This window comes from Lagopus muta, chromosome 16 (assembly GCF_023343835.1).
Source record: "Lagopus muta isolate bLagMut1 chromosome 16, bLagMut1 primary, whole genome shotgun sequence".
Taxonomy (NCBI): Eukaryota; Metazoa; Chordata; class Aves; order Galliformes; family Phasianidae; genus Lagopus; species Lagopus muta.
In genome coordinates, this window is record NC_064448.1 from 230493 (window position 1) to 253997 (window position 23505).

The following is a 23505-nucleotide window of genomic DNA, read 5'->3' on the forward strand; positions in this document are numbered from 1 at the left end:
ATACCATGGTTCTAGGAAGGCTATTGCAAGTCATGGCAGTTTCCTACTGACCTCATGGCCAGATGAAGTGAAAATCCTACTCTAGTTTTTTTTGCCAAGTTGTTTAAGGTAAAACCTTGGCAAATGGCTCCTGCTTTTGCATTAATTCACTAGCAGGTGCTCTTCTGCATGATCCCTGCAAGAGCTTTATTACCAGAGTACACTAACTATTAAACAGCCATAAGCTTAATCCGGTATTTACTGTAGGACTGTGCCTTTTTATTGCACGCAGGGAGGGAACTCCCTTCTCAGCCCTCCAGGTGGTCCCTTCAGGGCAGGGTTGAGGCACATCGGTGAGAAGAGGTGGGGTTGGGTGGAAGAGGCTTTCTTTGCTGCCCTACCTGTTCTGGGCATAAATTGAAATGATCAGATTTTAATCCTGCCAATTAGGCTTTCTTTACTGGCATTGGAGTCAGCTTACTATACAAGTGAAACTATGTTTCTCTTAAAAAACAAAAAAGAGGTAAAATTCTGCTGTAAAATTCTGCAAGAAAGAGCAGGGCAGCACTCTTCAGCTCTGTGTAGCTCAGGCAAAATCTCTCCTGGCACATTTGTGTACCCTCTGCCAGTTGTGACTGTTAAGGAGCTCACAGAGCAGGGCTGGAGGATGTAGTCTGCACTCCTCCACAGCACCCCCTTCTCTGCAATAATTCTACTTCAGCATTTAGTGCAAGATTAGATGTGCAAAAAAAATAGCATATGCTCTACCTGTCAACAAAGCTCCATCTACCCGGGAGAGAAAAACACAATGCCTGTTACAAGACTGCAAAATTGCTAATCTAAGAAGTACCTGTGCTCTCAAGGCAGTATCTTGTGTATCTCCTGATCAGCAGATGCCTATAATGAAGAGGGCCTGTTGGCTCTATTACTTCCTGGCTTCTGGAGACCTAAGGCAGACATTGCTCTGTTCCTTGCATGCTGCTCCCATTTTTAGGGTTATCGTTACTACAAAGTCCAGAAATTATAGGACTGGTTTTCATCCTCAGTGATCTTTGCAGCAAGTACTTCTGCCTATGAAAATACAGCATGCAGAACCTGGTTTCATCACTATCTGCATTAAAGAAGAAGGTGGGTGCCATCTCCCAGCAGTCCCATACTCCTTTCTTAAGGACCTTTCTCACCACTTTGGCATACGGGCTTTGCTGGTCTACACCAAATGTTTCAGACCTTTGCATCCCTCACTTGCTCCAGAACAGGCTTTATGCTGAGAATGGTTTCTCATTGGCACTTGGGTAGGAAGTGAAGAGCACAAATGGGAAAATTATCCATGTCAGAAACATTTAATATTGCATAAAGCTGGCCCGTGAGGAATGCTGCCTTTTACTCTTTGATGTCCTGGGAACTCTGACTCAACCTCCTGCATCCACAGCTTATAAACCTCCACAGTGTATTACCAAATGACTTCGGCACAAATTTAGGACAGAAAAGCCCACTTAATATAACCTTCTTTATAAATGTGGTTCTACGTTCTTCCCTCCTGTAGCTGCCACTGTGTAGTAGGAGGCAATGCAACACCACTGTAGAGGGGAGGAGGGAGGTAAATGTGACCACCTAATAGGCATTTCACAGCACTCACTCTCTGAGCTAATTTGTGCTCTCCTGCAGCCTCCCTGCAGGGATTAAACATTAGCCAAGAACCACAGGAAGGCTCTGATCAGACTACACAGCCTAACAAGCTGATGGGCTTCGGTGTGGTACAGCAACTGATTCTGTGCTTGGTATTCCAGATAGCTGCATTTCAGCCACTGCTACAAAGACTCTGCACCATATAAGTAGGTAGGAATGATAACCAAGTGAGTCTGGAGCAAGGAAATTAAAGTCTCGTCTCTGGCATTGATGAAAACTTGTTTCTCGGACAAGATGCTTCACCTTTGAATGCTTCAGTTCTGCTGTCTGCAGAAAGGTATTTCCAGGGTATGGGGGACCACAGGAGGGTGTCTCAGGTATCAGTTGTTTAAAAAGTGTGAAATACGAGATGAGACATTTACAAAACCATACATTAATTACTTAAAGTCTGTATCAAATGCTAAAAATAAAAACAAATTCAGCAGGGAAAGCTCTGTTATTTTGTAGTGCATTCTCTTTAGATCAGTCTTCTGGTGGCAATGACTAGAAGCACAGCTGTCCTTCACTCTGAACACTTTCCAGGCAGAAGCACGGCCACACAGAGTTTAGCTTATTATGTGTGTAAAACAGGCAGGTGCCATTAGAAAGTCATTTTTCTGACCCAGTGAGTACAGAAGGTTTTTCCTCACGATGAAGTCCTCTTCAAGGGCTGTGTTTTTATCATGCCTCACACCTTTCAAGGTATTTGAAATGACCCTTGTCTTTGATAGTATATATTCCTGATATTGCTGGCTATCGCTGCAGTTTTCTTGAGCACGTAAAAACATGCTATTCAGGGACAACATGTCTTGATAATAAACCATCCATGTAATTAGGCTTGACTCACCAATCAACTCAGAAAAGGATAGAATGGAACTCATGAAAGCACCTTTAAAGGATGATGGAAATGTTTAAAGAGAAAAGAGATTAGAAATTTTGTACTGTTAAGTATTTTGCAGGGTAGAAAATTAATTAGCAGTGACAAGAACACACAATTCTGGACTGCCCGTGTGTGGCCCATTCCATCCTGCTTTGCTCACAGTGACTGAGCTGTGCAGGAGTCGGCGCGGTGGGACTGAGTTCAGTGCCTTACTCATGTGAGGAAGCACCATGGAGGGAAATTTCCTCTTGAGCTGAGGCCAGGCAACCAATGGCAAAATCTGGTGACATAAAATTTGTATGCAAAAAAAAAAAAAAAAAATCCCACATTTTTGCGTATTATTATTTCTAAATCTTCACTTTTTCCTCTAGGAATTTAATTATTTTAGATGAGATGCTAAAAATGTGCCTCCAATAAGCTATATAAATCAAAAGTCTGCATATATCCCAGACTGATGATCTGAGAAACCTGGAACCTTTCTGCATGTACCATGAAGGGAACACACATTTCCAAGATCTTTGTGAAACAGAAATAACACAGCAGGGCCCGCTGTGCCCAAGGCCCAAGCACACACAAAGTTACCACAGCCAAATCCAGCTCTGCCCAAGTCTGGGCAAAAGGTCACTAAGAATTAGGAAGCAAACTACTGAGTTACCAGCAGTGCAGTGGCAGAATCAACTCCCACAGATTGGCTAAGTCAGTGGGATAGCACCCCTGGCTATTGGCAGCTTTCTTCTCATAATTAATGTTTATTAAGGTGGTCATCTCCAAACTAAACAAATGCAAAGTTCAATTACTAATATAAAATATATCTACAAGATTTATATAAGAGTATTGCAAAATATTAAATAATAAAAGCTGGTACTGAACAACAGCAGGAAAACTCCTAACTCTGCAACACGCTTCTTCTCAAACAGACAAAGCCTGGCTATTTTCAGGAAATTACATCCTGAGTGGTGACAGTATTTGCTCTGTGCATTTGATGTGGGAGATAGGGGATATGGCTGGCACACACTGCCTAAATCTGACAGTAAGGCCAAAGCTGGCACTTAACTACATGAATCACCAACTTCTGAAATTTAAAAGCTTGCATATGCAAATCACTCATTAAAAGCATTAGCATAGTCAGTTACCCAAACTGTAATCTTAATCGTATCTCCAAGTTAGGCATGCAATCACACACCCATTTTTCAGATTTGCATTTGTGAGCGTGGTTTCCTGAGAGCTGCATCCATAAAGCAGTCTAATAACCATTTTTTCCTTATATAGTTCCGGGAAAGAAAAAGAAGAGTAAAAGAATACTGAATGTCTTCCTCCCCTGAAAAATAATGGGGAAGTGTACAAAATCAGGAACCAATGTGGACAGACCAAATGGGCTAGATGGTGAGTTATGTGCACTCTCATTTAATCCAGTGCCCATCTTTGTGACTCCTTTCACCCAAGCAGTGTGGCATTTCCCTCTATTTGCAAATATTCAGACACAGGAAAAGACTATGTGCCAGATTTTGGCTTTATTTACATTGAATTACCTGAGATTAGAATCTGAAACTAGAAACTTTCTTTATACAGTTACAAATAGCTATATTATGCCATTTTAAGGGGTTAAGAAAAGGAGGAAATCGTAACCACAGAAGTTATAAAGGCAACTTATCCCTAGCCAAATAGTTTTGTTTCTAACGCAGGGCTTTAATTATAACATGTCATATAATGATGACATAGTGCTATAATAGGCAAATATAATGCATTAATCTGATATTATATTTTGGCTTTAACAATAGGTGCAGTGAACCAGCCTTAGTGGATAACTCATTCAGAACCTATCTGCACACTCCACCTAGATACTTATCTGCCTCTTTAATTAAGTGGAGGGAAACTTCTTGAGGCCATACCCATAAAGCCAGTCTCTGATGATAGCAGTTACTGGAAGCCTTTGGTAATCTCTTACTCCCACGTACTGTGGTTAGCTTCCAACTTTGGCTCTTTCCTTCTTGTTTTGGAACTACCTATTTATCCCCTAGTGTAAATCCCCTGGTGTTTTTGTACCAAAGTGGTAGAAAAGACCCTCAGTGGGTTTGTTTGAGCATGTCAGCATACCACCATTGGTCTCACCAGGACTGCACCAGCCGTCCTAACTGTAGTGGTGAAGAAAAAAGAGTTTTGGCAGGTTTTTCTCCTACTAGTGTATTTCTTGAAACAGTAACACCAGGCTCCATCAGTGAACACAGTACAGACAGTGTCACCATTCCAAAGAGCAAGTTTCCCAGCCTGTCCTCAGCACATGCTCATGGCAATGGAAGAGTCTATAGCAAGTGTCTTCAGTGGAAACCAGTTTGGGTCTCCTGTTTCCACGGATCTCATGTAACTTTGTGCATGTTGGAAAACACCCTCTTTGCTTCCTAAAGCATAAAGTGCTTGTAGGACTCACATGCTAAGCCAGAAATCAAATTTTAACCTATTAGTTTGGAGAAAGTGGCTCTCTGAGATGCAGTGTTTGCCTTCTGCTAGGAGTTTTTGAGTGATCTTGTTCTGAGGCAGCAATATACAGAAATCATAAAGATCCAAACTGTGGGCCATGTAAGACAATTTTCTGACATAACAGTAGTGTAACAAGTCCTATAGTCCTCATATCAGAACAAATACAGCTGCCATGAGGCTCCGATATTTCCGTACTAGCTAAGCAAGCCATACAGGATGAACACAACTAAAATGGCTTACCACCTCCTTTTCCTTTTTCTTTTCTTCTGCTGTGCACTTCCTTACTCTCCTCCGACCTTCTCCAGTATGAAAAGCTCTGCTAATGACCTCTGAGCAGATCATGTTGAGCTCCTTAATCTTACGGTGGCGCCTAGATAATATGGTGATGGGTACTGAAATGCTGAAAAACAGACAGACAGATAGTTAGATAAGATTAGATACGTAAGTAATTTACTCAGTCATCATACAGAGCAGCTGACATAAGTTCATTTGTAAAGCCAACTGCTAAAACTGCTTTAGAAGTCCGTACAATTTAATTCTGTTGAAAGACAGACCTTTGATCTGAATTGTTTTGGTGGCATATACATTATTTGAATGGAACCTCACCTGACCAGGTAATATCAGACTGGTCATTCCTGGCATACTATTGTCATAGGAGAACAGTGTACATGCAAATCCATACCTACTGATAGCTCAAGGGCAGATGGATAACTGAGCATCATGGAACAGGTATAGACTAAAATCATGATCACCACCTTGTGCTGATATGCAGAATGAATCACAGCTAATAAAAGGCTCAAACAACCTTTATATGACAAAATGTAACCCCAACAACACTTTTAAATTAAGCATGCCCATAAAATAAAAGGAGATAAATTAATAAATGTTATTGCTTCTCATTTTCATTAATATTTATTAACTTGCACTGGTGGAAGATGGAGAAGGAGGAGAAATAAAACATCTGTCAGATTCTCTACCACTTATAAGCAGTTCTATATTCCAGCTCTTAGGTACCAGCTAAACATTTTGATGCTAGTGTTACATTCCTTGCAGGGCAAATTATTTGCATTCACGTGTTTTTTGTTTTAATTAAACATTAAAAAACTTAAGGACACTTCCTGGGGCAGGCTATTTTTGAAGTGGGTTATTTGTTTTAACTCTAAATCTGAAGGCATGCTTGTATTCCTGAATAGGGAAGGAGTAAGATGGTCAACATAGAAGCACAGGTCCATTATCCCATGTTTCCCTGCATGGCACTGACCCCATTGCAGACACTTTGCACCACTAAGTCCCACTAAAGTTGAAACAGCCAAGTACATGGATGAACCATAGATAAATGGCAGCATGCCTAATTCATGATGGATGAAGCTCTCAGAATATTCTGTGGTTTAATTAGAATAGGAATTCAAAAAGTACAAACGCTAATCCAAACCTATAATGATGGAAGTCACCCTCTAGAGCAGTTCACTCATTCTGTTTTTAATATAGCCTGACTGCAGTTGGGCTTGAACTGCTGTCCAAACAGCAGCTGTCACAAGAAGTAGATTCCTTCTTTGATTTCCTCTTTTGTTCTCACTCAAAATCAGTAATTGCAGATATGCAGAGAAATCAAATGACTGAATAGCAGTCTTCAGACAGTGCTTGCCACACTGTCTTTGTCCTTCTGTGACTTTTTACTTCTGCACATCCTTGGCTCAAGGATTGGATTAATTTTACCTAACTATTAAAATCTCTGTTTCCTCAATGTTTGGAAAGCTCAATCTCTTTTTGAAGGTGTATGTCTCTTTCCAGGGACTACTGTGAAGGAACTCCAGTCCTCATTTGAGCATCGCATTTATTTGCCTGTACTTTGGAAGGATCAAGGTCCAGCTGTGTTGTGAAATGTCTGATGTTGCACTATCTCCCTGAGCAGCACCCTGCTCTCATGGGTAGTCCATTAAAGGTTATTTCAAGTCAGCTTCACTGCACATTGGTGTGTCACAGTGGGTTGAAATGCAGGAGAACTGATTTTCTAGACTCCCCACTGTCTTACATTCATGTAGTCAAAACTTGCAGCAAGTCCACAAGGTGTGTAAGATCCTGGCTGGCACATTTGGAAGTGTCAGGCTCCCTGTCTGCATGATTTAAAGGCAATGGAGGACTAGGCCAGTGGCAACAACAATTATAAGCCAAATGTCTGCATAAGCAAATATTGGACTTGTTATGCGTATATTTGACATCTGCAATGAGTTGTACAGCCCGTGCTTAAATGGAGGAGGTGCACATTTCCTTTGCACACCACATGAGAACTGTGTGCAAACTAAGCACAAAAGCATCTCATTAGTTGAGGCAACTATTTAAAAACAGGTATCTAAAAGATCTCAAAGTACTACACAGTAAAGCATTAAAAAACATCGTTCAGTTGCCAATTGCTGAGCAGAAAGCAATTTTTTTGTTTGTTTTTTTAAATTTAAATTTAAATCAGACCTCATGCACACTTCACTTTAGGTTGTGGAACATGTTTTTATACACCTATTTTTTAAGAAACATTGGACATACATATTTCTAGCTTTCAGCTGGAATCTTTATCAGGAAATCTGTAACTCAGCATTCCAGGCCAAGAGTCACAAAAAGCAAAACTGCGTAGAGTGGTACAGTATGCTGTTAGTTGCACTGGAAACATTAAAAAATAATTAAAAAAAAAAAAAACAAAAAAACCAAGCTCCAATAAAAAGCTCAATTCAGGAAAAGTAAAATAAATGTACTTTTGTGAACTTGAAGGGTGTAATTCTGTGCTTATAATGATAACAGTAGTTCTTCTGACAACATAATCCTCTTTCAAAACTTTGAATGAATAACTGCAGCTACTGAATAATAGCACCTTTAAACAAAATCTTAATTGCAAAACAAAAGAATAGTAAAGAAAAGCGGTTCTGATTTTTTTCCCCCAAAGCTTAAAAAAGTTTAGGTCAGAGTTTTGGGTGAAGGTTGTGTTGATGCTTTTTCCCCTTTTATCTCAACCAGCTTACTCAGACCTAATCTTCAACATCTCAACCACATGATTAACACACAAAATAATTTCGGAGCAAGCCAGATCCAAGCAGGAAGCTGCAAGTACTATCATGTCTTCATGAGATTAGCCAGCAAAATAACTGTGGTTTCTTCAGGTTTCTTTTTTTATTTTTAATTATTATGATTATTTATTTTAAAAATTCTCTATGTTTTCCTTGAAAGGGACTTTTTTTTTTTTTTTTTTTTTTTTAAACTATTCTTCCTTGCTGGAAACTTTTACATTTCCAGCTTCATCCTTGGAGGAAATGCTTTTTCTCCTACACAGTCCCCACAGGACGTGGGCAGGCCTGGACCCTTACAACAAGTAGCTAAGAATATCTCTCACTCTGCTCATGTCTGTCAGTCAAAACCGCTGTTCAGTCAGAGAGCACCACAAGAAATAGTTCTGACTGCATCATGCTTGGGGATTCGTCCTACTGCTGTGTATGAGGCTGGTTCAGAACATTTCACTTGATAGAGCTGTCCTGAGAAAATGAAGGCTCCTTTACTTTCAGGATCCCAATGGGTTCTAGGTGGGAACTATGCACTAACCTGCTCAGATCACAGCAGCTCAGGGCATGTCCAGGCATAAAGTCATTGGTACTGGAAGAAATGTTATCCCGAGCAGAGAAGAACTTACTAAATTGGAGGTGCTTAAGTCCTCTTTTGCACCTGGCCCTAACTTGCAGGGGAGGAAGAGCCAAATGCTCAAAGGCAGCTTTCCATTTTATGGCTTTAAATTATGCAAAACAATATGGACTTGACAATTTTGCACCTGCATTTGTATTGGAGATGAAGGAGAGCCTTGACTGGGAAGAGACAGGCTCTAATCCTCTGCTCCTTCTCTGCTCTGTGAATTCAGAAGGGAAGACAGGACTAATGCCAGCATAAATCACAGTCCCCGTGTGTGCAATACATGCCTATGCTAAGCTGCGTGGTTGGTACAACTGGGTGCTTGTTGGGCAATGGCATGGAGAAGGCTGGGTTCCTTGGAACGTTTTCTGTTCATTGTAATGTTCCTTTGCAGCATTTCATAAGCCATCACAAAGACAACAACAAAAAGGGGGAAGAGAATTTTAAAATGAATTTTGTGTATCCTCCCTCACTACCCCAATAGCCTTGGCAAGCTCAGAGGAGCCAGGCAGAGCTGGTCTCTGCTGGATGTTAGTCTTTGCAAAATTGTATGATAATCTGGAGGAGTTTGCATGATCAAATAGTGAAAGACAAGGAATGAAGTTGGGTTACTTAGACTTCATTACTGGTTCCACCACTGAGATCCTGTTTGTTTCGGGATGATATATATAAACTCTTCTTGTTGTTCCATTGGCATGAACCTTGCTTTATGTGTTCGCTCTTTCTGTTATTTTTAGTACTATCACAGGTTCAAATCAAAAGAATAGCAAAATGTCCCGATTTACTTGCAAAACAAATTATAAATCTAATTTCTAAGACCTCGCTGCTCTGATTCAGAGTCTGTTAAAGACAGTGCAAAGATATCTACTTACTCCAATATACTTCAGATTACAATGTTAACTCTTGATCAGGTGGAAAAGAAAAGGAAGGACCCTAGAACTCAAGGAAGGGATAACCATGATATATATCAGTGTAAAGTAAAAACACCTCAAGGGATGCTGGAAGCAAGACTTCTGTCCTGGCTAGAATATCCAAGTTTAGGGACCATTACATTACTACAGCTTCTTTTTGGCTCATCATGGAAAGAAAACACCTTCCTGTCTTAACTTCTTAATACGAGCTCTATCTTTCTAATTTGCAGTACAGTTCTCACTTGAAAGAGCAACTCAGTTCTGCATTCATGGCAAGAATCCCAATGATTTTACTGTGAGCGCAGAACAGCTCATGTCTTCTCAGTCTCTGCTGTTGTTTTCATGTCCTTCTATCCTGCAATGCCTGCAGATCCTCTCCACTCTTGCCCTCATTCCCAGTCTCTTTCTTTGACACAAGTAACAGTTGTTAACTTCATCTGAAAATCTCTTATTCTGTGGTAACTAAGACAGAAAAAGAGGAAATTAAGTTAGTCTTCTGCACCCATTCAAAACATCTCCTGCTTGTAATGAGAAGGTGTTTTCCCCTTGCTTTTCATCATGCACCCTGCAGTCAAGTTTAGATGTCCTCAGGTGGGGATAGTAGGGCAGTTAGACGATCCTAGATGCCATTCTTGCAGAAGTATCCTTTAAATAGCACATGGTGATTCCAAAGCACAAATTAAAACAATGAAGAAAAAAATGAACTAAAAATGTACATCTTTTCAGAAATGAAATCCCATGATTTCACTGCACAGCATTATTATTATCAGTACTGCAGTGTTTTCAAAGCACAACTGGTGTTGTCATCCTTCTTTAAGAGCCTATTTCTCTGGGACTGACTGGTACCCAAAAATGCTTGGTCCGCCTTTGAAAAATCCTCTTTCAAATTTACAAAGTTGTTTCAAAGAAGTGGAGGTTATATATATTAGCACTTTGAAAGTTTATACAAGAACAGATTTTGCCTAGGTTCAAAATTTTGTAAAAGTTTTTTATCAAAATGAAAACCATAAACCATGAATGAACTTGATCCACAGATAATCAGATGACCTCAAGTCTTCCTGCTCTCAAGGTGCAAAAATGATTGATTATATAAGGAGATGCTTTGAGTTGTGATCAGAGATGGCTCTTCTAAAAACATACTACATTTGATCCACTAGCAGTACTGACAAAAAAGATCTTTTGGTTCATAAGGAAATGGTTTGATTGAAATATTTAATTCTGTTTGTAGGGCTTCCAAAAATATAATTAAGCACCAAACTAAAATGGGAACTTTGAATCGTAACGCCAAGACACGACAGTTCTTAGAAAATGCTAAAATGGCATAATTTGATTTGTTTGGAATTTGTAGGTGATATAACCAAAACAGTCAGTTGAAATTGGCTGTAGTTCTCAAAGCATTTTAGCATTTTGGCTAAGATTTTTAATAGAAGGATATTATTGTGATGAAATAACATGCTGTCAGAGTCAAGATTTTAGTGTTACCAAATACAGATCTATAAGGTGGTTTGCTGGATTATTTTATCAAGGACACTTACGGAGCTATCAGCTAAAAGCCAGAGTGGATTCAGTGAAGAACAGGCCAGGGTTAGCTTTTAGTACTTTACGAGCCATGGCAACACTACATCTTAACAAATCTTACAGGAAAATACCATGTTTGTTCATAACACCATAGAAATAAGGTACAATAATTCATGCAACAGTTCTTTTCCTTCAACATTTTCTCTAGGCCACTGTCTTCCTCGAAATGAATCCATGCCAGGTAATTGATTGCTTAACCACATAACATTAAAGCATCATATTTAATGCAGTTGCAGTTCATACTTTAAATTTAAACATAACATCAAACCAACAGTTTTTGGCAAATGAAAGGCAGAAGTGAAGTGTCAAGAATCCATCGAGACTCCAATCTCAATTAAATGGTGTTGTTCTCAAAGCTGGCAGCAAGGAGTTCATATTTTAAAAATGTTTCTAGTAGAAGCTGATGTTTATGATTGCTCTCAGCTTTGGCAAGAAAAACACTCTTCTAAATATTTACATTTCACATTCTTTGGGACAGTTGAAAAATGTTGGCTTGCAGTTCTGCACTCTGCAGAGAGCCTGTGAGGAATGCTCGAGCAGAACGTTAGTAGCCATGCACTCATGTACTTTTGTACTTTTCTTGATCTTTGATTTACTGTGTGGTAGTTTTTTATTCTAGTTCTGTTCGTAATGCTGTCTGACCCAACTGTAGTTTCAGTCAAACAGTGTGAGCTTAGGTTTATTTTTTTAGCTAATAAAAATAAAGTCAATTCATTTATTAACAATATGTACTAATGTTACTGTCAGCATTTGGAAACTTTCCCATTTGAATGCATTCACTACACACTGCTGCAAATCTCCACAGCCTCGTCAGAAAACAGCCATTTTTCAAGCGGTGCAGTGTGTGAAGAAGAGGCTGTCTGTCTGTTCAAACCATCAGCTTGTGTTTTGCCTACAGCTGCGACTGCAATGTACAGATGTCACCAACAAAAGTAATAACATAATGTAGAACCCTGCTCAGTCACTCTGGTTTCTTGCCTTGAGCGCCTTTCTCCTTGCAGCAGGACACCCGTGTCCCACACACAGCACTGCTGGGCTCTCACAAGCCATGTCATTGCAGCCAGCCAGACCGCCTCCATCTACCTACCCTGGCACACGTTTCTCAACTTGCCCCAGCCTAACAGCATCAAGAAGAAAAAACATCAGTGCTGGCTTTATTCCTCACCAAGAGCGCTGTTTTCAAAGCAGTATTTTGAAAGTACAATTAAATCGTAGATGAGAGGTATATAAATATACTCAGTGTGCTCCCCATCGCACAAATCACATAAAGATGCGTTTGAGTCTTACTGACATAGCTAAATGAATTGCTAAATCAGGACAGATGTGTGAGATATGTTGAAGTCCTAAGCACTGCCAACTGGAAATTGGTGGTACCAAGGAACAACAGGACTGTCAAATATGAGAACGCATCTTCATATATGCAAATAATCTCACAGCAGTGTTGCAATCAGTGGGAGTCCCCAGGACTGACTGCTCCTGTCGGCAAGCTCACTCACAGTCTGGGGATCTGTAAAATCAGGCTTGGTGGTGTGTGCTGGATGCCTGTTTGCTCTCAGCGTTGTTCAGTTTACAAAGGTGTGTACAGTCTCTGTCAAGGTGTGTGTAACTACAAGCACAACAGCACCAAGTCAGCTGCCTCAGGTCTGGGCCATTTGGCTGTTAGCTGAAGACATGAGGCTGATTATGTGGCTTGCTCTATGGTACTGGGATAAAGAATTAAATTTGCAGTGTGTGCCTTGCTGGTAGCTGTAGTAGAGAAATCAAGGCAAGAGAATTTTGCAAGCAAATAAATGCATTATTTACAAACTGTATGTGTGAAGTCTTAGTTGCTGTTCTTAATTAGGCAACAACACAGATTGTATGCGTATGAAGCCAGGAGAAGTTCCAGGTGCCCAATAGCAGTGGACTCATTTCAAGTCAAGAACCTCAAACCAAATAAAGTAAATAGAAGCTTGAGGTGCTCCATGATTAATTTCAAGGCAGATATTAAAAATGAAGTATCTGATATTGTTGAAAGCTTTGAAAATTATAGTCCAGTTGACAGGACAGTGACAGGATAAAGCTGAGGAATTCCTGTTCTCATAGACAAGTCCCCTCAGAACACCTTGTTATCAATAGCTAATCTGTATTCAAGATGTAGCAAATGTAGATCTCTATAGGAAATAACGAAGACACTGCAAATCATAACCTTAATGGAATCCGTGTATAGCCAGTGTCTTGAATAACTCTAGTAACTCTGTATAAAGAAATTAAGGGAGCAGCTCAGAGTGGGTGGGAAGCAGTAGTCAGCAGGCTGGATAGGAGGAAGGGAAAAATAACAAGGCATTCAGTTCCCAGGAAGGGCCAGCAGGTGTATTTACAGAGATCATACATCTCCCGGTCAATTAGATCTAAACCCAGAGGAACCAATGGTGAAACATCCATTGCGTCTGGCTGTGGTGAAAGACAATTACAAATGCATTTATATTGTACAACCTGATTCCTAGGGAATGAAAGTACAGAGAACTTCACATAATTGCCAAAAAAAGGATAGAACATGATGTATATTCAGGACTGGGGCTAACATGGATATTCTTTGAGGTTTCAGGGAGGATAACCTAAAACATCTTCCTGTAGTTTCAAAACCTAAGCTAGAAATGAAATAATGTTCATTTTCCTTTGTTTATTTCCTCACAATCTAGGGTTTTACTATGAGGCTTGTCTGGTGTTGGGATTAAAGCAAATTAACAAAGGTACAATGTTACAGTTCCACAGAGATCACAGACTGAGTCAAAGAAGTACATGTGGGTAGCCCTGAGAACCTGTACCTCTCAGCTTCATGGGATTCTGCAGGTGGGAGTAATTTCTGCCAGACTGCAAAGAGGCAGTGGAGGAGCTGAGGCTGCCAAGTGCCGAGCTTTTGCAAAGGCGGTCCCTTTGGTAGGCACAAACAACTTTCTGCGAGGCACAGAGACTCCCATAGCTTCTTTAAGCTTTACAAGCAGTAGACCAAAGTCATACCACGATTTAGTGACAAAGCTGAAAAGAATCCAGACTGCTGGCTCCCTATCCTAAATGCCAAATGTAGTCCTGCCTTCTTCTCTATGATAAAAGCACAAAGGAAAATATTCTAAAAGCTTTCAAGAAGCAGTGTGGATTTTGCTGTTAAAAAGAGCAAATATTATCAAATGGTCAGAGAATTCCACAAAGCAGCACAACAGCTACTATTGCAAAACTCTGGGGGATCTCTTCTGTGGTACAGAGTTATTCAGCAACTCAGATTCATAGCAGTATTTCTTCGTCCTCTATGGTCATAAATTCTTTTGCCTGTTATGGCAAAATTCAGTACGCTCATCTCATTTGGCTTCAGTGTGATCCAGACCATGCCTAAAATTTAACGTTTTTATTGTCTTTTCCAAAGCACATTTATTTATGCTGCATTTGTCAGGTTCACTTCTTTCTTCATTAGAAGTTAATCACAGTGCCCTTAGCACTGCTTTAATGTCATGAGAATCACACTCAGTAGGGTGCATCCTATGACTGCCTCAGAAATCTCTCCCTGTGGATATTTTGTCTATGTGAAATAGTCTGGTTCCAAGTATTCATCTTTGCCAAGAAGAACAATGTTACCAATTATTTCTACAGTGGAAAATAAATCAGAACAATAATTTGTTTTCTTGCAGTTGGTTGCACATATTCTTCATCAGGAGAAATTCAGCTTTGAGTTAGAAAACTTTCCTTCCAGCTTCCTAGCCTATTCTGTTTGTGCAGGATTCATGGTATGAATAAGTTATCTTACCTGGGAGGTAGAAATTGTTCCAAGTTCATACCTGCTCAAAGCGTAATTCAGTCTTATGCAGGAGACTGGCATAAAGCCTATCTACAAAGGATCTCCAGCATTATTACATACAGCATGGAAGAGTTAATAGTGACCCAGTAAAGAAATCAAGAATTTGAAGGTATTTTTGCAGGGAGTAAAGATCTGTCATTAGTAAAACGAAGTGAGAGGAAATTACGGAAAGAGCATTTCTGATCACGCAATCAATGAAACATGGAACAAAACTCCAGGCACAGTGGCATCTGTGAGTATTACCATGGGGAGAGGGCACTACAGATACTTCCTCAGATAAGAGCATATAAAAATTCAGTGCCTGAGCTCAGAAACCCAAGCGCTGACCTTAAAAATACAGTCAGTTCATATTCATGGATTGTGAGATGAGTAGCTCTAGGACTTGGCTCTCATATTCTGCAATTCATCAGAATAGTTCAGGTGTGTAACTGCTGCAGAAGTACCGGAAATCTGAGCAGACGTACACGCAGGTTGGATGGTTACGCTGCTGCGCACACGGCCGTGGAAACCCGTGGCTCCTGTGCGTTTCTCTCCGCGCGGCGCAGGAGCGCAGAGGCGTTGTCCGAGGTGCTGAGTCCTCCCAGGTCACTGCGAAGCAAAAACTGCAGGTGCTCCTCGCCGCTGGAAATCGTGTCATTGTCTCAACCATCAACAAAGTCTTGTTAATAAGATTTGCAGCTGGTATCCAATGAAATCTCGGATAGCAGTCAGTCAGAGTCCTAAGCAACTAGTAGTACCTGTTTTTCTACAAAATTAATACATGCAAATGCTAACTGTTCTAAATTCATGTAACTCACCTGGAAAGATCTGTGGTTTTTATTAAAACAGAGACTATAAATAGAAAAGGAAACGTATGTCCACATACCTAGTGTTCAATGAACCCCACAGTGTGGACAAGTTTTTGCAGGGCTGAGTATGCAATAAGATAGTTAGCAAACTGTCGTTGTAACCTTCCAATCATTATAAGATATATTAAAATGCTTTCTAAGCATGTAGCACGTTAATGACTACTGAAGCAACTGCAGCCCATAGGCTGGACCCTGAACACAAAGGATATGAACACTGCTAAATTGCATGGTGGGGATATGAGACAGACACTCCAAGGAAGTAATTCCGTTCTTGGCCGGTGAAGGAGACTGGCAGAGAAGAACATAGCCAAGTTCCTCATTAATACAGAGGCAGTGAGTCTTGATATGTGTCCAGTGCCCACTCACACTACAGAGTAAGAAGCTGTGTATTGCACTGAGGCTTGGCGTTATTTCTGTTTTTCTCTTATCCTGAGGACAACAGCTAGCTATCCAGACCTTGAGCAAACCTGTTGCCTGACTGCTCAGCACTGAACAAACCATGCTCCTCCTGAAGCTGTGGCTGTAGGAGACAAATGCGGATTCCTCTGGAAATCTGCCCAGATCTCAATGTGAGTATGGAAAAGTGTGTCATTGCCTGCACTGTGTGTTTGTGTTCAAACTCTCCCTTGCGTGCAGTTGCAAAATTTTTTGTAGTGAAACTGATGTGAGATTAAAAGGATCTATCACATAACTAGGCATCATCTTGGTAATGAATTATAGATGGACAAGTCTCAGAGGCTGAAAGATTTTGAAAAATTATGCACTTGCCTCCAAAAGAAAAGGAAAAAGTGTTTATAAGGACAATACCATTGTTGTACTGTAAAATATCTAGCAGAAGTAACTCAAAGGGTAGACTGCATTCTGAATCTAGACTTCTCTGGTGGCTGAGACATATGTCACCTTCTACACTCCTCACTAGCCTGGCAGCAAGCAGTTGCAATGTGCCACTATGGTAGAGCCACTGCCTGCTGTCTGCCTAGCCTGGCAGGGTCCAAGCAATGATGCTGCTCTGTGCCCCTGTGGGACTGAAGTAAGAACTACTCAACTGACCTCCATAAAAATGAATGGAGCAGCCCTGCTCGGAGCAGCGTGCGTCTTCCTGGAGCTGTACACAAGAAAGGGCTCCATCTGAGTCACCCTCCTAATTTGAGTACCCCTTTACATCTTAGCAGTAGTAGTTGAAAGCCATCAGAGCCAGCTAGAAAATCCTTGTGTTTGTGTTCTCCCATGCAAATATCTCTTCTCCCTATATATTAGTTACCATGTGTGGGTTTTCTCTCTCACTCTCTCTTGCCATATGTGTGGGAGTTGATGGCATCAACTTTATGAAATCTCAGCGCATGCCAAGAACAGCTGGAGAAGTTGAAACAAGTTCTGGGTGAGGTGAGTTTCATGGGCTGGGCAGGGACTAAAATTATCAAAAGTGCTGTGGCTGCTTGCCATCCTGGGAGCATCACACAGAGCACACGGTTTCAGCCTGCTCCAAGAGCAGATTCCCAATGGAAGAAAAAGATTTGATTTAGATTTAGATAGTGATGCCAGAGATAGCTGAATAGGAGAATTTGTTTGCCAGGAGAGACCATCTATGCACCTCTTCCGTGACTGCTTCATTATGTAAACGTAAGAATGCAATCATAGGTCCGAGGTAATGAATATCTTTAGCCAGCATGTAGCACTCTATATCTTCAAAGCATTTCACTAATGTTAATAATTAATCACCACAGCACTTTGGGAAAGTTATCATCTTAATCAATGGGTAAACTGAGGCACAGATTTAAAGTATCCCAACCTGCCTGTGGCAGTACACTTGTGTCCCAGGCTAGTGCTCAGTTATACTGCATGGTCAAGATACCTGATATACTCCATGATAAGGGACAAACCAGAAGGATATTCCAGGATGAAGGAAATAAAGCTTCCTGCTCAAAGCAGAGCCTGTTGGTCACCAGCTGCTCTCTACAGGTCTTGGTGCTTGCAAAGCCAGGATGGTATAATCCCCTGGTAACATCCACAAGACATTTCTGTAGTTCTTCAGCATTATTCCTGACACCATACATAAGCCCTGCTTAGCTGTGATTCAGTTATCTACATCTTCTTTTATATAATAATTTTAGAAAATAAAGAACCAGCGAAACATCTGATGAATTTTAGTGTTATAAATCACTACACTTAACAACTAGCATTTGCTTTTGAAGTGATTTGTAGATCCATTTCAGAAGGATTTCCTGCTTTTGACTCAATCTTTTATTCGGGAGCATTTGAATGCTTCAAAGTTTGGTCTTAAGTTGTTGACTTTCTGTAATCAAGTCTTGCTAAAACTAAGCACTGCTTTTGCCTTATCAGTTTCTGCCACTAGTTCCATCTGGACATCTGCTCTGGGTCATACATTATTGCAGGTATGCTATTCCCTGACAAACCTGGCGAGAGTTGTGAAAGAAGCGACGTCCCTGCCAATTCAGAAAATGAAGCTTCAGTGCATCTTGCTAAAGACAGAAAAATGCATTGTACACCTGACAGAAGTTGCTTGTCTTGAGACTTCTCGAGAAGAATCTGTCAAATGTAGCAGGCTGTCATTAAGAACAATTAAACTAAACTAAAATCCCTTTTCTCTTATTTCTGCCTAGTCAGGTGAATATTAAATACTTGATTTTCCAGGGGCACTGGGAAGAAGAGGAAATCAGCATCTATGTTTTCATTCAAACATGTGTACGAAGGAGCAAGTACAGATTTGCCTTCCTATACCCAAAGCATGCATGTAATTAGTATGACTGCACAGATAGACCTGTCTCCGTGAGCAGCCACCTGCATGTCAGCAGAGTGGTTGTCTCTACAGGGACAATGCATGTGTGTGCTACGCTGGCATTTAAACATACAAAAACACACATTTTCCTGGTAAACTGGATTTGTGAGAGCTGCTGTTCTGCTAACCTCACATCCCAAGAGCTCTGTTACTCATTAGGACAATACTGTACATTGAGCATACAGATTTTTGGACCTGATTAGTTTAAACTTGTTGCTTGTGATGTCTGAACTCCCAGTGTCACCAGCATGGGTACAGTTCTTTCCTCATCACTCCCAAATCTCTTCTGTGATTTCCAGAAGTGGAGGAGGCAAAGAAAACCCTCAGCTCCTTAGAGGTGGGAGCTTACCCCTGGGGGGAAACAGGGAAGCTGACCTCCAGTACATTCACAGATTGCATTTATTTTAAAAGGCACTTAGCCATGAGGCTCAGCCGATGGCCCTGCTTCCTGCAGGCACACCCTGCTTGTGGCTGTGAAGGTACTCACTAAGCACTAGTAACACCCAGCATTTATATAGAGCTTTTCATCTTCAAAGCACTTCCCAAACATCGTTTAATTAACGAATCATCACAGCCCTCTGTGAGGTATGCACAGTTATTACCCCCACATTTTATAAGTGAGGAAAACAGAGGCAGCGATTAGCTGAGACAACACTGTGGGAATTGGGATTAGAGGTGAGGAGGACAGCCTGGACCCCCACTCCATGATCTGAGCATGAGGGCCTCCCTGGGGGGTGGTGCGAAGCCTCAGGTCAGTGCAGTGTCCCAGTAATCGGTGCAGACCCTTGGGTGCATCAGCAACATCTCTTCCTTCCACACCCACATATGCTTTCCGTGTGGAGCATGAGGAAAAAAAAGTTTTCTTCTTTCAGTATCAGCTCCAGATCCTGCTGCCGCCCAGACTGAAGATCCAATGAAAGACATGAGGAGGAGATTTCAGAGAAGGATGGCTTCTACCATATAGCACTGCCTAATAGACGTTCAGTTTTAGTGCCTTCACAGTCCCACAGAAGGGGACTTTCACCCAGAGATCTCAGTGCACCCTAAGGACACAGGGCAGTGATGCAATCCCAGACCAGTAGGCTCTCAGTGCAGGCTGTCAAACCCACTAGGGCCTGGCCTCAGCTGCAGAGCCGATGATTCACGACCCTCAGCCCACATTCACGAAAGTTCAGTGAGTTTCACTCCCATCCTCAGCGGCTGCGGGTTCCTCCCTCACGAGGCCCCAGGCTGTCCCGGTCCCAGCTGACACTGGGAGGACAGAGCAGATGTCCTGCTCTGATGGCAGCCAGTGGGGTGAGAGAGGGCACCAGAGATGGGGTTAAACTTGGATGGTTCAGTCTCGTCAAACTTGAACATCCGAGAGAACCTGTAGGGCTTGGTTCCTTTCCAGCCCTCCAGGGCTCTCACAGCCCTAATTACTATTGCTGTTGTTGTTGTTGTTATAGCAAAACATTCATATGCTGTCATAAAATGCAAACTAGATAATACACGTTTCTTGCCTGAAGAGCTCAGGCGTTCTACAGGTTGGACATTCTGAACTGGATCCCTGGGGAAAAACAGAGGAGGTGCAGCCCTTTCACAGCAATTTCCCCTCTCAATTCCTTTCAAGTACAGCTGGATGGGGAAGGGCTTGGGATGCAGCAATAAGCAGCTGGGCAAGCAGCATCAGGTGCAGTGTGCTCCTCCAGCTGTACCTCAGCTCACATTTTGATACCCAAATCCCCTGATTCACAAGCAGGGCATTTGAGGGAATGAGATGTTGCTATGGGTGTGCTCCATGAATGAGCTGGGGTCCAGAGCTGGGACTGCCACTTGTGAAGCATGCTGAGTTCCACAGGTGCTACAGGGGATTGCTGTCTACTGCAGGTCGGCAGCACTGCCTCTGTGAGCCAGAGCTGTGCGAACACCTGCGGAAACGCAGTCAGAACTCCTCCAGGCTGCTGCTCCTACCATTAACAGGTCTTGTTTCAGAGGCACCATTAGCTAAACTGAGGTAGTGGAACTCTAATACTTGAAAGTAAATAGGAACACTGGAACACATGGTGCATGATGCCTACGCACAGTTAACTGCTGGGGAATCTGTGGCTCATAAATACTCTTTTGACTGAGATCAAAGACTTTTCTGGCCTGCACGGTCCCTTCTGTTCCCTCCTGACAGCGTTTCCCAGTGAAATCTGAAATGCCATGAGATACTGAGCCAAGGGAGAAGTGGAAAATGTTGCAATTCCCAAGCTGTACTTTCAAATGAAATAGTAATAGTTGCAATTAATGATAATCTCTAATGAAAAAAAAATCCCTGCTGATTCTACTATAGACACTTCAGGTAGTGCTAGGGTGTTAGGTAGACTTATTCAGCCTCTGGACGGACTCACCCACAAGGCTCAGCAGCAACATGCCCTGTATATGCCTAGCATCAGTTTGAACAACAACTGCACCAAAACCAAAGACAAAGAATATTTGAGGTCCTTATTTTTGTGTCTATGCACCAGAGAGGAATCTTTGGATGGTTTTTACCAGCTGAAGACTCTAAGATAGAAGCTGTTCTTTCAACTAGATTCATAACTCATAAAAACCAACGAAACCACCACCACTACTGACAACAGCAGTAAGAAAACAGACAAAACAAAGCTAAAATATATTTACAGTGACGGAAACATTACTCAGAAGTGTTGCTGTTTTCATTCCCTCCAGTGCTCTGTGTTCCAACTAATTCATTCTAATGTTCTCTCACCATTCGGTCACAAAGACATCGAGCAGACATTTTTAAAATACTTCATCTGATCTCTCTTAGACCTGGCATAAACCCAAGAAAATAGTCAGGACACACCTTATGTATTATTCAGGATGCAATGATAATGTTCTGATTACTGTTGAACTCCGTAGCAATTCCTCATTGTCTATAAGGCAATGGGGAAGCCTCCCTGGACACCCATGTAAAGGTTCACATCTCACTGCCTAAACTGCAGCACTGCTCATACTTCTCATCCTTTCCCTCCAGGCTCCCAGTCCAGACCCCAGCCGAGCTCTACCCTGTCTCTAGGGAATTTGTTCATACACATGCACACATATATTTGTGACTCATGTCTTAACTTTTCAACATTCACCCATCTCTTATGCGCAGTCCCTCGCAGCCTGCTCCATTCTCTTCCTATCTCTTCCCACCTCTCGGAAGTCACCAAAGGAGCCCTTTTTCCTAACTGCATTGCCCAACAGCCTCTCACTGCTAACAAGCCAACACTTACTGTGAAGGAGATCACAGTCCTGCTGCATGCTGTTACATGTCAGCAGAGTGGTGCAGCATTTGTTTTTTCCCATTTGCAGTACATAGAGAAGATGACCCAGACGAAATGGCTAATTTATAAGCTAGTTTCCCTTGGTTTATGACTCCTGCCATAGCAATAGCTGTTAGTCAAGCACAGCTTAAGTTCAACTCTGACATTAACTTGAACACAATTAAACCTTGGCAGCAAACATCAAGAGCACTGTTTCTCCTGAATGTGATAAGGCTCACTGTTAGGACAGGCTTTACATTCACTCCTTGACTTTAGCAAGAGTTAGATCAAGCCCATGCAGACTAATAAAACAAATGGCACTATTGGCATTAGCAAGTGGAGCTCCTTCAGCATCAATTGATTTCTGCCTCACTAAGCCAACTGAGATGTTGCCCTAGATTACAGAATTGGCTGAGATTTTACTCTTAGTTTTCTTTACTTCAGGGTATCAATTTAAATTACAATTAGGGAAGAATAACAAGGCCAAATTCAAGGCACATGGCCTAGCTCTAAGAGATGGTGTCTGGGAGGCTCGGAGTTAGAAACACTCACATGGCCGGACCAGGGCAGCCAGCTATGCGTGGATCCCACTGCCATTTGGGTCACTGGGATCTAGCCTGGCCTTCCTCCTGCTGCTGTCCTTCTGTTGCCTCATTGCCCTTCTCACGTACTGTTTTCAGTCTTGCTCTATCTTGTTCCACTTTTGGAGCTGACTTGTGTGGCTCAGATGGAACCCTGTTAGACATTGCTGGGGTTCACAGTGACTCAGGTCATGAAGTCAGATGGCCTGGACAGCTTAGGTCCAACCCAGGCTACCCTCACCCCATAGCCAAGAGCCAGCTGGGCCACATGCACCACTTAGCAGCCAGACACTTGTTCTCCCATTCCTCACCCCTTATTTTTCTGGCTATCTGTTTTTCTGTTGTTACCTTTATCACGAGAATAACTTAACCAACCTGGCATACCAGCCTGATGTACTTAGCAGATTGCAGCATGACTCAGTACAGAACTCTTCCTATGTTTTCACACACAAACACACTCCGTGGATGAGAAATGTAAATGAATGAAAAGAGTACATGATGCATCATGGAGATTACAAAACTCCGAGGAGTCAGCAGATTGGAAGGTCCCCCACAGAACAGGTCCCCAGTCTCCATCAAAATGCCCCACTCCTCTTCTGATTTGGGCAGTCTTACGTTCGCAAAACATGCAAGACTTGTTAAGCTATGCACAGAAATAGCCCATGTTATTAAAACTCCTGAACAAGTGTATTCTATTAGCAATACTTTGGCCATTCCGAAGTCTCCCTGAGAGTTACCAATTAACAAGGAAATTCATCTCATGACCAGTGCATATTACACCACCAATTAAGCTGGGGCAAATATTTTGAAAGTGATCCATAACAGAAACATATTTGAATTAACTACTCATTGAAGAGTATTGCACACAGATATATCTTACCCAGAGGGTGAAATGTGAAAAAATCATCCAGGTGCTAAAACTATTATATTTAAGAGTGATTGTTATATTTCACTAGAACTATTGCATTTGGTAGATTGCTTGGTCAAAAGGACATCTATTTCCACCTAAAAAACAGGAATAATT

General features: G+C 41.6%; 2 long non-coding RNA genes across 2 annotated transcripts in view; one reads left to right on the forward strand and one right to left on the reverse strand.

The window, feature by feature from the left end:
- LOC125701417 (uncharacterized) overlaps positions 1-23505 on the reverse strand; it is a 138124-nt gene that overhangs the window by 6537 nt on the left and 108082 nt on the right. Inside the window, exon 3 of the long non-coding RNA XR_007380238.1 lies at positions 5240-5399. This is a non-coding gene — a long non-coding RNA (uncharacterized LOC125701417). The remainder of the gene's footprint in view (positions 1-5239; positions 5400-23505) is intronic.
- LOC125701416 (uncharacterized) lies at positions 843-8186 on the forward strand. Its single transcript, XR_007380237.1, has 3 exons — positions 843-1942; positions 3794-3907; positions 6791-8186. It is a non-coding gene; the product is annotated as an uncharacterized LOC125701416 (long non-coding RNA).